This window comes from Schistocerca serialis, chromosome 1 (assembly GCF_023864345.2).
Source record: "Schistocerca serialis cubense isolate TAMUIC-IGC-003099 chromosome 1, iqSchSeri2.2, whole genome shotgun sequence".
NCBI lineage: Eukaryota > Metazoa > Arthropoda > Insecta > Orthoptera > Acrididae > Schistocerca > Schistocerca serialis.
In genome coordinates, this window is record NC_064638.1 from 694,021,253 (window position 1) to 694,036,732 (window position 15,480).

Below are 15,480 nucleotides of genomic sequence, written 5' to 3' on the forward strand. Positions count from 1 at the left end.
GCCAGCCACAGTGCTATTGCTTTTACACGAATGTTGAATGTTCTGCAGAAAACTTCAGCGGGTATTTGATGGGGTATCAAATCATCACCACAAACAATGGAAGTGCAATCGTGAATCAGCTAGCAGTATTACTTTGAAACATTACAGATTCTGTACGCGCCGTTGGCATAGATCATCAAGGTATATTTGTATGAAAAATGAACAGTTCGTAAAGGACCTGCGATTCTAACGATGGCGTGGTGGGGTAGTCGGGCGGCCTTACGCGTACCGCCGCTAGGATGGCAAAGCCATCGTTTTCACCGCAGCAGGCGACTTAATCGTAAATGAGACAATTAACACGCAATGATTGTAAACTATGCACACAAACCGTCTTCGTGAATCACTCTACCTGTTACTGAGAACAAGGTCAAAATCCCTACATTAGTTTCTGAGACTGACAGATTGCGATTGCAATATAAGTTTGTAACAGCGAAAAATATTTTTATGTGATTTAATTACAAATTAGCTATTTTCTGATTTTTTCCCTTACTTGTACTGCAAAATCTTCTTTCTGCCGGATTTCATGATGCTAGGTGAACGAGAATTATCCTTTAAGTTTTAATGAATGAGTTTGTGAGTATCAAAAAATGGCAATACTTTTTGATTGCATTGATTTAGAAGGTTACATTTTTACATCGCCAGTGGACCATAGAACTTAGTATGTGACATAAATATGAAACTGTTACCTCTACTCATTGCTTAGGATAGGGTATCTTAAAGATATATGAGATGGACAGACAGACAAACGGATTCAGGTGCGTTACCCTAAATAGGGCACGATGTTGGTCAGTACTTGTAACTCTTTTATCAGGCTATATTTTGCAGTGTCCATTGTTCATAAAAATAGGATGATGTCCATTATGATTATGCAGGAGGTACGAAGAGATTCATGAATGTAATCAATGTTCTTTACGTATGTAGCGACCTCGTTGTCGACGGAACGCAACGTGAATTTTTCTTTCCTCCTCCTTTCCGACAAGTGAGGAAACACATAGAGGCAGTGACGTTGTTTAAACGATTCTCGGTTTCTAGAATGAAATGTTCACTCTACAGCGAAGTGAGCCGTACTTGGGTAGCTCAGTTGGTAGAGCATTTGCCCGCGAAAGGAAAAGGTCCCGAGTTCGAGTCTCGGCCCGGTACACATTTTTAATCTGCCAGGAAGTTTGATTCTCGGTTTACTTGAACTGTGCGATGATCAATGGAACACGCAACCCCAATACATACTCCTGGAAATTGAAATAAGAACACCGTGAATTCATTGTCCCAGGAAGGGGAAACTTTATTGACACATTCCTGGGGTCAGATACATCACATGATCACACTGACAGAACCACAGGCACATAGACACAGGCAACAGAGCATGCACAATGTCGGCACTAGTACAGTGTATATCCACCTTTCGCAGCAATGCAGGCTGCTATTCTCCCATGGAGACGATCGTAGAGATGCTGGATGTAGTCCTGTGGAACGGCTTGCCATGCCATTTCCACCTGGCGCCTCAGTTGGACCAGCGTTCGTGCTGGACGTGCAGACCGCGTGAGACGACGCTTCATCCAGTCCCAAACATGCTCAATGGGGGACAGATCCGGAGATCTTGCTGGCCAGGGTAGTTGACTTACACCTTCTAGAGCACGTTGGGTGGCACGGGATACATGCGGACGTGCATTGTCCTGTTGGAACAGCAAGTTCCCTTGCCGGTCTAGGAATGGTAGAACGATGGGTTCGATGACGGTTTGGATGTACCGTGCACTATTCAGTGTCCCCTCGACGATCACCAGTGGTGTACGGCCAGTGTGGGAGATCGCTCCCCACACCATGATGCCGGGTGTTGGCCCTGTGTGCCTCGGTCGTATGCAGTCCTGATTGTGGCGCTCACCTGCACGGCGCCAAACACGCATACGACCATCATTGGCACCAAGGCAGAAGCGACTCTCATCGCTGAAGACGACAAGACTCCATTCGTCCCTCTATTCACGCCTGTCGCGACACCACTGGAGGCGGGCTGCACGATGTTGGGGCGTGAGCGGAAGACGGCCTAACGGTGTGCGGGACCGTAGCCCAGCTTCATGGAGACGGTTGCGAATGGTCCTCGCCGATACCCCAGGAGCAACAGTGTCCCTAATTTGCTGGGAAGTGGCGGTGCGGTCCCCTACGGCACTGCGTAGGATCCTACGGTCTTGGCGTGCATCCGTGCGTCGCTGCGGTCCGGTCCCAGGTCGACGGGCACGTGCACCTTCCGCCGACCACTGGCGACAACATCGATGTACTGTGAAGACCTCACGCCCCACGTGTTGAGCAATTCGGCGGTACGTCCACCCGGCCTCCCGCATGCCCACTATACGCCCTCGCTCAAAGTCCGTCAACTGCACATACGGTTCACGTCCACGCTGTCGCGGCATGCTACCAGTGTTAAAGACTGCGATGGAGCTCCGTATGCCACGGCAAACTGGCTGACACTGACGGCGGCGGTGCACAAATGCTGCGCAGCTAGCGCCATTCGACGGCCAACACCGCGGTTCCTGGTGTGTCCGCTGTGCCGTGCGTGTGATCATTGCTTGTACAGCCCTCTCGCAGTGTCCGGAGCAAGTATGGTGGGTCTGACACACCGGTGTCAATGTGTTCTTTTTTCCATTTCCAGGAGTATATATATATATATATATATATATATATATATATATATATATATATATATATACTCCTGGAAACTTTCAGGAAACATTCCTCACACACAAAGAAAGAAAATATGTTATATGGACATGTGTCCGGAAACGCTTACTTTCCATGTTGGAGCTCATTTTATTACTTCTCTTCAAATCACATTAATCATGGAATGGAAAAACACAACAACAGAACGTACCAGCGTTACTTCAAACACTTTGTTACAGGAAATGTTCAAAATGTCCTGCGTTAGCGAGGATACATGCATCCACCCTCCGTCGCATGGAATCCCTGATGCGCTAATGCAGCCCTGGAGAATGGCGTATTGTATCACAGCCGTCCACAATACGAGAACGAAGAGTCTCTACATTTGGTACCGGGGTTGCGTAGACAAGAGCTTTCAAATGCCCCCATAAATGAAAGTCAAGAGGGTTGAGGTCAGGAGAGCGTGGAGGCCATGGAATTGGTCCGCCTCTACCAATCCGTCGGTCACCGAATCTGTTGTTGAGAATCGTACGAACACTTCGACTGAAATGTGCAGGAGCTCCATCGCGCATGAACCACATGTTGTGTCGTACTTGTAAAGGCACATGTTCTAGCAGTACAGGTAGAGTATCCCGTATGAAATCATGATAACGTGCTCCATTGAGCGTAGGTGGACGAAACTAAAATGAGCTCTAACATGGAAATTAAGCGTTTCCGGACACATGTCCACATAACATCTTTTCTTTATTTCTGTGTGAGGAATGTTTCCTGAAAGTTTGGCCGTACCTTTTTGTAACACCCTATATATATATATATATGTGTGTGTGTGTGTGTGTGTGTGTGTGTGTGTGTTACAAGTAAACCAAGAATATTTTATACAAGCGTGTCGTCGCGGGAAACTTCAATCGCAGGTGACACTGAAAGAACTATATCTTTTCTACAATGTAGACAATCACACAGAAAAAAATCGTCCCGAGGAGTCATGACGCTAATACTGTGTAACACGGACTACTCTCCACCGTTCATCTAATGTCCAGTTTCTATGCTGTATGGCCAGGTGAAGGTGTGAAGCTCTGTTTGCCACTCTGGGCGGTGATCTTCTGTGAGGTTGCCAAGACCAGATGTTCACTGTATGCAGTTCCCTTCCCTTGGAACTGGATAAGATCGATTTGCATTCATGGACACAGCAATACCTATTGGGTATGAAACCGTTTGCTATTAACAAGGGGTGAGACTAATCTCCTGCCCCTGTACGTACTACTACCGTTGCTACGACCTGTTACAGCCCTGTGAGTAGTACACCATTACTTCTAGACATGCTGAATAGTCCGCCTTGAAAAACAACTGGGACAACTTCATTCACGATGTAGTCACGAGCTCATCGAAACACGATAGCTCTTTTCTCCTGTTCAGTCAAGTCCCCACGACGGGCCACCTTACTGAAGCTCATGGTGTACAGCAAGTTGACTTTTATCGCATACACAACACTCCACTACCATGACTTAGGCCAGCAGTAGGAGGTCACGTTGCCGCTTGGTAGCAGCTTTACACCGCCAAAACCACTATAAAACGACCAGTGTGCTCTTTTATGGGCTGACTAACATCTGATCTTATGTAAAACTCTTTCTTGATAGAGCAATAATATGACACTTGTTAACGCCGCTTATGGAAACCCTTGCTTGTTATTCGCATGAAAATGGAACTGAAAGTGACTAAGCCGAAAGTCCATGATCTTGAATTTCTACATTTCACTGTACACACACTATATTCTTATGGTATGTGTATAATGTAACGTGGATGGTACTAAAAATTCGACATGGCGAAACGAACCTACCGACAAGTGGCAATAAGTAAAGCAGGAAATACTGAACTGCGTGATGTGTATTCGTATGTTTTTTATCTACTAATGTATTTTAAAGAACTGTAAAATTTGAGCGCTGCTAGGAGGAGGAAAATAGTGACATAATGTTTTCAAGTTTTTACAGCAGAAAGTTTTGAATAAAACATTGCCTGGTACCTTTTGAGATGTTTACGAGTCATTAAATGTGAAACTGCATCGTGATGGCATCCTTTGAACACAAATTTAGTTTGTGTGGATAAAAATCCTAAGTCTAGATCACAAAACTACCTTTATTGATAATTAGTTTCAGGTTAGTGACAAGTCAGCTTTAGATCAATGTAAATTATCATTTAATTAAGTGTGTATCAGCCACAAGACAATACCCATAGTCATGATCTATTGAGAAGAATCGCCCTTGTTTATTGGTGTGAAGATGGCTCATCAATGAGCAGAAATTGGTCATCAATAAAGGAATTTTTGCGATCTTCACTTACGATTTTCATCCACACATTTTAACATAATGCATTTCAGAATGAGATTTTCACTCTGCAGCGGAGTGTGCCCTGATATGAAACTTTCTGGCAGATTAAAACTGTGTCGTGGACCGTGAGTCGAACATGGGACCTCTGCCTTTCGCGGGCAAGTGCTCTACCACCTGAGCTACCCAAGCACGACTCACATCCCGTCCTCACAGCTTTACTTCCGCCAGTACCTCGTCTTCTGCTTTCCAAACTTTCTCAGAAGCTCTCCTGCGAAGCTTGCAGAACTAGCACTCCTGGAAGAAAGGATATTGCGGAGACATGGCATAACATAATACAATGCCTGTCTCCGTATTTACCAATGTCAAATAAGAACTTCAAATTTAGTTCATTTTCAGCTAGTTTTCTACTTCGTTTCTTTGTACACATTAAAAACATTTGTCAACATATTTTCCGCTCTCTAATACTAAAAAGACATACATAGCTCTATTTAAGAAATGTATTTATTTATAGTTCTCGGTAGGTAAAAGTGTTATCAGTGCTGCAAATGTCTTATTACGACTTTTAGTATCTTATAAATAAGACATCATTGGCAATGGTTTGGTTCTATTGTCTGTTAACTGTGGTGGGATACTAAAGTCGACTGAACTGCAGCCGTCGGTATCATACTAAGTTGGCGATTCCACAGCTGTGTAACATTTTCTTTTTACTGAAGTACAATTAAGACTCTGATGAAGATTTTGAGCAGACAGTGGTCCCAGTCACAGTGCGGCGATGTCAGTTTATGTTTTTCTGTTTTACTGCGTCGCTCGAGGGGAAATGCCGAGATGGTTCCTTTGAAATGAGTATAGCCTGTTTGCTTCCCCTACTGTTCTCTGACGTGAGCTTGAGCTCGTTGGCGGGATACTAAGTAATAAACTTTCTTCCGTTTTCAGATGGAGACTTCGTGTTTGAGACTGCCAATCGATACTTTGCAAGTATCTTTTACAGGAGAATGAAAGAAAACTTTTGCTCACAATTTAATTACGGCACACTTCTAATGTTTACCACAATGGAACTTAAAACTGAAGCCTATATCTTCAGATGATGATTGTTATTTTCCATGGGATTGAAAATCATATTTTTGTAAGTAGTAGGGAGTTAGGGTTACAAGGACACTTTTGATATCGAATTGATATGCAAATTAATTAAATTGATCAATTAATCACCTACGCCTCCACCCACCCCCGCCCACCACCGTCCCCGACCACGCCGACACCTCCCCCGGATGACGGCACGTGTTTTCTCAGGTGCATGAGTAGCCCAGCCCCTACTCCCTCTTCCCGTGCCACCAACGTACCCTATTGGCGGGAATTTCAAATTTTGGCGGGAATTTCTTTGTCCCAGAGCTGTGATGACACTCCACCCCACAACCGGGATTGACGGGAAATTAAAATTGGCAATACCCTTTCTGGGACTCGAACCCTGATCCTCCTGGGCGGAAAGGCAAAGTGTACCCTCCTAACACAATTAAACCACCAGAGGTGCTTGGAATTGACGGGAAATTAAAATTGGCAGTACCCTTTCCATGACTCGAATCCTGGTGCTCCTGGATGGATAGCCCAAGTGCACCCCCTAACACACAGAAACTGTCCAGATGCGGGAGAGGAAGGTTAGGTTAGTGTACTTTATTTATTCTGGTCGGAAAACTGAAGCAAAGATCGATCCTAATTACCCCATCAATGGCCGGCCGCAGTGGCCGAGCGGTTCTAGGCGCTTCAGTCCGGAACCGCGCTGCTGCTACGGTAACAGGTTCGAATCCTGCCTCGGTCATGGATGTATGTGATATCCTTAGGTTAGTTAGGTAGTTCTAAGTCTAGGGGACTGATGACCTCACATGTTAAGTCCCATAGTGCTTAGAGCCATTTGAGCCATTTGAACGTAATCAATCACAAAAAAATGGTTCAAATGGCTCAGAGCACTATAGGACTTAACATGTGAGGTCATCAGTCCCCTAGACTTAGAACTATTTAAACCTAACTAACCTAAGGACATCACACACATCCATGCCCGAATCAGGATTCGAACCTGCGACCGTAGCAGCAGCGCGGTTCCGGACTGAAGCGCCTAGTACCGCTCGGTCACAACGGCTGGCTAAATCAAACACAAATATCGGTCCTAATTATACAACTACATGCACTGGGCTACACGAGGACGGTATAAAATCGCACTACAACTCAAAAACTGACGATATCATACAACTGGCATTATCCTACTGGGAAAAAATTTCGTACCACCTCTCGAAACTGACGCAAATATCGTTCCTAATTACGTAATTAATCACAAAGATTGGGGATAATTACACAAATATATGCATAGCGCCACACAAGGACGGCACAAAAGCTCAATACGCCAAACAAACTGACGATACCATACAACTGGTGTTATTCTGCTCGGAAAGAATTTCGCAGTATCACTCGAAACTAGCGACAGACACAGTCAAACTCCACCCTACACCTACAGGATGGCGGGAAAAGATTGGGGGATAAGGTACTATCTTTATTCTTTTTGGTGGGAAATACGTTCAACTGACGATTTGCTGGTGTTGGACAGAGAGGAGTTTAAAAAGTGTATTATCTGTAAGCGTACAGTATCTATTTCTGTTTGATGTCAGAGTTCGCTATAGATGCCTGCACAAAAACCACCTGCATCCCAAGTGACCAATGCCAATCCGTGCTACCACAACTGGTGGAAAAAACAATGCGTCACAGCTCTAACTACACTTCGAAATTGCCATGAAAAAACCAGCACCCATAATGAACGGTTCATAATGCATCACATGTAGTGGGGAAAATCGTCATCCTAAAAGAATGCAGAGAGCATAGGGCGTGGTAGTTGAATGTGCATTTTTCTCAATCTACAATCACACACTGCCGAAAACAAGGGCCTTCTCACTTCCCCTCTACAATGCTCCGCAGAGCACCTCGCGCCCCTGCTACCATCCTCTAAAGCCGTCGGCACACGGACCGTGAATCCGAACGTTGAGCGTTGAGCGCGCCGAGTGTCTGACGTCATAGCGTGGAATTGCACGCTCGGGAGTCTTTCCGAACGTGCAGGGCAATATCTGGCATGTCAGATATTCTGAGCGTGCGTCTGAGCTTTGAACAATGAGATGGCACAACGCCACCTACGTCACACGCACGTCGTCTCCCTTCAGTAAAGAGTTATGAGGCGCCATATTGGCATACATTTCAAGCCTATATGTACATATCCTGTTTCTGAGCATCAGCAAATTGAGAATCACTGGAAAACCCGTTGTTAGTTGTGTGATTCGTTCCAATAAAATAATGAGAAACGTCGTATTCGTGGCAAAAGAATTATTGTAACTTGTGTATCATGAGAGTAGGCTATTTGAGGGCAGTGAAACACTGAAGATCCACCCAAAACGCAATGTTCTTGGTACAATTTGTTATATTTAAATCTCAAGTAGTAACATATCTACGATTAAGGTTTTCAGCAAGCGGTAACATAATATGATTACATGCGAGGAGTGTGATCTTGATTTAGCGTAATGAGTAGCCTCACTGTCCAGTATTGGGTTGTTTGTTGGGGGCAGTGGTTTGCGTCTTGAAACTTCCAAGCTTTTTTTCCTAACATTCGCGTTTTTATTAGGTTCTGATACTTTATTATTAGTTTAATATAGGTATATAATATATCTGATGTTATGTAAATATAAGTTCACCTTATTTTGAGGGGTGACTTTGTTCGATTGGCTTAATCTACAGGACAGCTTGCACTACTTCTATAAAGATATTTTGCTCCTTTTTCTTTTACGCTTCGTAATTCACATGTTACAAAGATTCTGCTACTCGGTAGGAACAGTGATGAAGTAAGTCTGACCTTGGGGTTTTTCTAAAATGTGGGAATGATGAAATAACGTTTATCTTATGCGGAGAAGTATTCCAAATTTGTAACACACTGTTTGTAATGGAACTTGTATAAGCCTGTGTCCTTATTGATTGGACATGATACTTTCCTTTTCGTGGACGATGGAGGAAATGTGCGTTTTAATACAGCTAACGTGGGAATTTTACGCGCGCCCGTTGAGTAAACAGTGTGATTTACGAACTAGAAACATCCCTCAACTGCCACTTGAGTGCGTTGCGATCGCGTATAGCACGTTTGGGCCCACGTACCGTATGCACAAGTCGCAACGTTTCTGAGCGTTCAGCAGCACGTTGATCTTCGTACGCTCAACGTTAACGTTCAACTGCATGGTCCGTGTGCCGACGGCTTAAGGCCCCTGCCCGCACTCGGCTTTCCACCATCTGGCCGCCGCCTTAAGGCAACGCTCCTACGCCTGTATAGTCAACTAAACAATAGGAGATGAAAGGACGGCCGCCTCAAGTGCAATTTTCTCGTCTAAAATATAGCGACAGAGCCCCCATGCACCGCCCCTCCTAGGCTTAGAGCGGTTGTGTCTGGCGCTCTTTAGTGTTTTTCTACCGACCCTCGTACAGCTGCAGGCCCTCTGCGGCACTAGCGATGCAAGCCATGCCTTCAGGCGGCGGTCATAGACGACACAAAAGGGAAATTAAGTAGCATAACCCTGCCCTTCCGGAGAATGCTCCAGATGGCTATTTCAAAAGTCGTCTGTTTGTGAAACAGATAGCCCCCCCCCCCCCCCCCCGCAGTGCCTTCAGTACAAAGCGCGACCCCGGCATCACTCAAAACAGTGACAAATGACTGCTATACCGACCAAGGGAGAGCCACGGCCTCGTAGGGAAATCGCCCGCCATTCTTCACTGGACTATTTCACATCATCTGACTTCTATAATAAAGCGACTATTAAAAAAGGAAAAAAAAACATTCACGACTATAATAAACGTCCTCTTTCCACGAAAATAGGCGTTTTCTTTTAGTTTTATGAGCAAAATCGGCATAGTTTTTATGTTCTACTGCAGTCGCATCTCACTATTTTGTGATGTACAGCGAAGTGTAACGCCACCGATCACAAATGATTAGCAGAGACGTACCCACGCTGCGTAAAATTAGAAAAAAAGCTTCAACTGTTTTGATGTGAAAATTACCGATAATCGCAGAACGTCCTCGTTATTTCGAAACTGTCGTCGGACTAAAGAAAAAGCGAGAATTTAAACTCCATTAGAGAAAAAAAATCTATGTTAGGTAACTTCTTCCAGCTTGTTGAACAAATTACACGACCTGAGAGCATCTCTCGCGTTCAGTGTCTGTAAATAAACTGTCACGCACGTGCGTATTACAAACATTTCAGACAATCTTTCACGCAATTGGGGCACATATCGGGGGGAAAACCACATTCATTTTACGTTTGACTACAAGAAGCTATAATTCGAGAGAACGTAGCTGTTTTGTACACTATGACAGGGTTCCTTTTACCAGTGCGATGCTATATCATACTAGCATCTACGAAACAAATCGTGAGAGCCTGTTTCGCCCTGTGTAGATGGGAGATTGAAATTTCTTTAAAAGATATCGCCAAAACGAAGAAAAAGAAACGCTTGTCAAGAATCATGTCGTGGTGCCTTCCATCCGCCAGGCGGCAAGTCATTGATATCAGTTTCATAGGTTAATTAATTAAATTAATCATGAGAGTCACTTTACATGGCGAATGATTTGTTTTTTTCAGCAGTCGGATTACACTCACTTGCTAGGACAACTGGGAGTCCATGGAGGGAACATGATGTTCCTTTCTAAGAACTCTATTGATAAACGACATTTTAAGCTGGCCACAGAGGGCTCCTACAGCCCACAACATACATTTCGCTTAAGAACTGCGCTATTAAAACACGATCATAACGCCTATGTTACCGTCACTCTGCATAAAAAGCGATCTTGAGTCTACAGGCACACACACACACACACACACACACACACACACACACACACACACGAGTCGCTGATAGTGTTACGCTTTCAGGTAGAAATGCTGTATGCGATTTAGAATCACGTCTACCATGTACGCAAGCTGTATCTTGTAGAGACGTCTTTTATGGTTACAGCCACTGGTGAATCATATTCGTGCCACTCTCATATCTCGAAACGAGTCAAACTTTTTTTTTTTTCGAACCTATCTGCTAAGGATCCAATACACCAAGAACTCCAGCACTGTTTTTAGACAGTCCCTCTGCATCTTTTAACTGCTCCCAAGTCTCTGCTCCGCCCTCCCTGCAGCTTAGTCCATTCCATGTGATCGTCCCAATTTAAGTCTGACCTGTACGGAAGTCAGAGAGCGCTATATCTAAGACCTTGTGCATCCTCTGGGGGAACAGGATGAGCTGAGTTAATGCGACAGGGGTGCGTTTTGACCATTCAGTGGAAATGGAAACATGGTGTCATAGCTCCGCCAATCATGTACAGTGCGTAAGGCCAGCGCCAAACGAAGCTTTTACCTGCAAAATGAGGTAGTAGAGGAATTAGGGAAAATTAGGAAGACTACACATCATGCTTGGCATGGAGGAAGGACGAAGATTTTGCGACACGTCTCCAAACTACATACAGGCAGTCCGAAGGAGATCTGTGTCTCTCAGGATGAATTCATGTCTATCACCCAAACGTATGTGGCGATCCTATTAAATATACAGGTATTTATCCATTGGAGCAAGTGTTTCGTGATAAAAATCGCTTCCACAGACTGGTGTAAAGTTTCATCACCTGTACTCTAGGACGACCATATCCAACAGACTATCAACCACACGAGAGGGTGCGAGTATTGCTCCTTCATAAGCAGTTTAATACATTGTTTTTTTTTCGATTGTAACACACCCAATCAGTGTACACCACCATACATTTTGTTTTTTCTACCATGGCAAATCCGTGTCAGCTACTGCTAAACCGACATTAACACGTTTCGATCCTCTGGCTCTCACAGAAAACCGAATGTCGCATGATAACACTATACAGCTACCACACCACAGACTGGTAGAAATAAAAGACGCTATCTTTCTCATTGACGCCGGCCAGGGTGGCCGAGCGGTTCTAGGCGCTACAGTCTGGAACCGCGCCTGCCTCGGGCATGGATGTGTGTGATGTCCTTAGGTTAGTTAGGTTTAAGTAGTTCTAAGTTCTAGGGGACTGATGACCTCAGAAGTTAAGTCCCATAGTGCTCAGAGCCATTTGAACCATTTCTCATTGAGAAAAATGTGGGAGACATCGCAACATATGAAAACTGGAAGAGTTTGCGGTATTATAGAGCGCTTCCAACAGCTCTTCGAAGGTGATTACCTGTACAGTTAATCTCATCTTCCCATCGAGAGGGTAGCGGATGTCTCGGTGCTCCATTTCGAAAAGCATTGTTCCTTCATTTTGCAGTCATATACATGATTACTACTCTGGTGTTGGCCATCGCTGGAAGGTGCTGTTCACAACACGCGTGGGGTAGCACAAATAAAAAGAGGTACTGATATCTTATTGGTGACAAAAATAAATAAATGAAAAAGAAATATGGAAAAATGAAAAAAAGCATATGGAAATTGAAGGAGTCTGTAGCAATGAGGAACGCTTCCAAGCAACTGTATTAAGGTGATGACCTCTAAATTTAATCCCATGTTCCACAGCGACAAGTAGCAGATATCCAGTGTTCCGCCAAGGTTCCCTCCATCTCAACGGAGTGGTGTCAGTCAATCATTATGCGGTAATCAACAGCATTCCGAATGGATGGTCGGGATGGGAAAGACGCCATTGATACGAGCGGGAGAGGGGGTGATTAATTGATCAATTTAATTAATTTGCATATCAATGTGATATCAAAAGTATCCTCGTAACCCCAACTCCCTATTACTTTTTACACTTCTATCTATCTAGGAAATTTAGATCTCCTCACTGGAAGCAAACGAAGAGCAAAGGTCGGTTTAAGGCTGTTAGTAACACGAATACTACTAAAATTTAACAGATTTACGTGTTTTGGACGAATTTGGTCGGCAAGTAACCAAATGACTCCAAAATGTAAATGCCTCCAAGTTCTTTTTTTAAAAATTCTCATTGATAAAGTACCATTACAACGCACCATTTTCTCTGTTGATGCGGGAGACCACTTTTTTTGCTGTAGCATCTCGTTAAATTAATTTCTGTGGGAAAAGATAGAAAGAATTTTTACTAATTATTCTTAAAAGTACTTCAGACATATAGACTGAAGCATTCTGTAGGTTCATATTTTACTTTTTCTTCTATGCGATGGTTTTTAAAATAAAAGAAGATCTGGGTCCTGGTCGATGAGGAGTTAATCAGGGACAGAGCTCAGGCTCTTATCGGGCATGGATGGCGCAGTAACTGAGCTGCGTCCTTTGCTAAAAAGCCGTCCCACCATTTTAGGGACGCCACGGGAATGCCAAATCTAGATAGCCGTACGTGGATTTGGATTCTAAGGGCCCGAACGTGATCCCAGTACATTCAGCACCACATCACCTCACGTAAATAGTCTCTAAATAAAGGAAGATCAAATAGAAAAAATCCCATGTCTTCACACAAATTCATTACTTGTCGCTTTATGATTTTGTGCAGTACTTTAAGTTCTCTTTTTACATTTACGTCCTTTTGTGCGCCGGATTTTAACAAACAGTACATGTAACTGTTGTGTAGACAACGCGTCGTGTGTTTGCTCTGGCTCTGAGCATTATGGGACTTAACATCTGAGGTCATCAGTCCCCTATAACTTAGAACTACTTAAACCTAACTAACCTAAGGACATCACACACATCCATGCCCGCGGCAGGATTCGAACCTGCGACAGTAGCGGTCGAGCGGTTCCAGACTGAAGCGCCTAGAACCGCTCGGCCACGCTGGCCGCCCGTGTGTTTGCCTTATTTTGTTGCGGTATCCAAGTTTCTACCCTTCTGAAACCAGGAACTTGCATCATTCTTCCTACCATCACTGGAAACTCTCACGTAATGAATATCTCACGCGCAAACATCGAAACGCGTCGAGTGATTTACTTCTTAACGAACAGATGAAAGGTGCATCAGAGGGCAGAACGTATCTGCGAAGTCATCCTCCACTCCAGTTTCACCGTCGTTATGAGACTCGATTAAATATATTCTTTCTCTAACTTCGCATTTCTGCCAGACGAAGTCAGTCATTCAGACAGAGAATTAATTTTGTGAAAGGGTTTCAAACCTGAGAAGTTGGAGCGACGCCTCGCCGCGTCGCCCGCCTGTTGCCATTTCCGCAAGGCAACGGGATGCAAACGGCGGAGAAAGTTTTCCTTGTTTCGAAATGAGACAGTCCGTCGAACGGAGATACAGCTGGCCGGAATTGAGCCGGTGATACTATTTATTCGGCAACTTGAACAATCTGCGCTCGAAAAAATTGGGAGTTTGGCCGCGGGCATGCCGGACAAAGAGAGTGCAGCCGCCAGCTACCGCAATCAGCGTCGGTGGCGGAGGCGGCGGCGGCGGCGGCGGCGTCGGTCCGTGTGATGAGCGCAGCGGAGGGGGCGCCGCGCCTCAAAGGCAGGGCGTCGGCCGCGGCGTCGCCACGTAATCAGTTGCCGACCCGTCACAAGGGCGTCATCCGAGCCGTCCCGCGGGCTCCAGCCAGCTTCCTCGCACTAGGTTTCCGCCATAAAGCACAAACGTCACGACGCTGAGCAGTCGCTTCTTAAGCCGTCTACACACGAGACGTGAAGACGCACGTGGACAAGGAGCTGGTGACGTCACAGTAAGGAATTCCACGTCCCACTACACTGCGGTGGGTGAAGATAGGGAATCTGGCCTGTGAGATGCAGAACATAGGGACCTCCGTATTGTATGGCGTTAAACATCGTATTCGGAAACATTTCTTTCTGTTACAGTACGTGGTGAGAATAGAAGCTGTTTGAAAGCATCAGCAAACTGAGCATCTCTCGACGACACGTCGTTTTAGCTACATTTGTTATAATAAAGTGAGAGGAAACCACATATCGGCAAATAAATGCTTCCTGTGCTTGATGCTTTTAGTGTTATAACTTGTGTGGTACGAAAGTATATCGTTTCAGTGCTACGGCACAATGATGATCTGTCAAAAGCCCATTTTTTTACAATTTGAATATTAATTATCAAATGATGCCATTTGGAGATACAGTTTTTAGACAGTGCATGATTATACGGCTGTTATGTCGAAGCTGTAAAGTAGTTGATTTCGTCGTGAGCTCACGAGTGGAAGGTAATGCGTTTGCGGCCACCCCACTTTCAAATTTTTTTCTTCATCTTTTGTTTTCTGAATATTCTGGGGATTTATTATTCATTTAATAGAAGTACAATATCCCAAAAGCGATGTTATTTATTACAAATAATGCATTTGCTGCATTGGCCAGAAGGCTTGACGTGACTACCAGTCTACGTCTGCAATTAAGCTCAAGTTACACATCGTAAGTTTTTGCTATTACGGAACTTTCTGTAACATACGTACACTTTCCTGTCGGTTTGTGGACGGCTTCATGTTTGAATCTTGCCGATAAATATAATTTCAAATGATGGTGGGCAGCTT

At 44.5% G+C, this 15,480-nt stretch overlaps 1 protein-coding gene and 1 non-coding gene across 2 annotated transcripts in view; one reads left to right on the forward strand and one right to left on the reverse strand.

The window, feature by feature from the left end:
* Nucleotides 1-15,480, reverse strand: part of LOC126425882 (atrial natriuretic peptide-converting enzyme-like) — a 338,406-nt gene that overhangs the window by 94,729 nt on the left and 228,197 nt on the right. The window lies entirely within an intron of this gene.
* Trnar-gcg (transfer RNA arginine (anticodon GCG)) lies at nucleotides 1,105-1,179 on the forward strand. The gene has a single exon. It is a non-coding gene; the product is annotated as a tRNA-Arg (tRNA).